Source organism: Euprymna scolopes, chromosome 41 (assembly GCF_053919585.1).
Source record: "Euprymna scolopes isolate OS-2025 chromosome 41, ASM5391958v1, whole genome shotgun sequence".
In the NCBI taxonomy this organism is placed as follows: domain Eukaryota; kingdom Metazoa; phylum Mollusca; class Cephalopoda; order Sepiida; family Sepiolidae; genus Euprymna; species Euprymna scolopes.
The window spans coordinates 59506276-59507127 of record NC_136522.1 but is presented as its reverse complement, the minus strand read 5'-3'; the positions used below and the strand labels follow the sequence as shown (position 1 = coordinate 59507127).

The 852-nt window shown below is 40.6% G+C and overlaps 1 pseudogene; it reads left to right on the top strand.

The window, feature by feature from the left end:
* Positions 1 to 805: 805 nt before the first annotated feature.
* The window catches only part of LOC145266687 (general transcription factor II-I repeat domain-containing protein 2 pseudogene), a 498-nt pseudogene continuing 451 nt past the window's right edge, over positions 806 to 852 (top strand).

Sequence of the window (852 nt, the reverse complement as noted above, 5' to 3'; positions counted from 1 at the left end):
AACACATTTTGCCATCCATTCCCAAAGATTTTCAATGGGATTGAGATCCGGAGAACATGCTGGATGATCTAACAATTCTATATTATTTGAAGAAAAGTATTTCCGTGGTTGTCGGGAAGTGTGTATCGCAGCGTTGTCTTGCTGGAAAATCCAATTTCTTCCACACAGACGTGGACCGTCAATCCTGATAAAAGCATTTTCAAGCATTGAAATGTAATTTAATGATGTTTGCCGGCCTTTCAATATTTGCAACTTTAGGGTCCCAGCTGACGAGAAAGCACCCCAGATCATTAAAGACCCTCCTCCACTATGCCGAGTTGAAAAAAGTCTCTTTGGGCAAATTTTTATCATGCCAATAGTGTTGAAATCCATCTGGACCATCTAGATTAAACTTTTTCTCACCGGAGAAAATTACATTTTCCCCACTTCTCTTCATCACAAGTCTGGTATTTGGCGGCATATTTAAGTCGGTTAGTTTTGTGCTGTTCAAGAAGACGTGGCATGGACGACATGATTGGGAGAACTAAATGTGACGGCAGCAATCATCATTATATATGTATGTATATATATGTGTATATCTATCTATCTATCTATCTATCTATTTATCTATCTATCTATCTATCTGTCTAACTCAGGGGTCGGCAACCTACGGCCCGCGGGCCACATCCGGCCCGCGAGTGAATTTTGTCCGGCCCGCCACTTTACCCTGGACATGCACTGAATATAGGCAAACCAAATTAAAGTGACAGTTGAGAACCTGAATATATAAGCCTTGTGTGCAAAATCACTGAATTTTAAGGACATCATGGCAGTGGTCGTAAAAACAGTGAATTTTATATTGTCAAGAGGGCT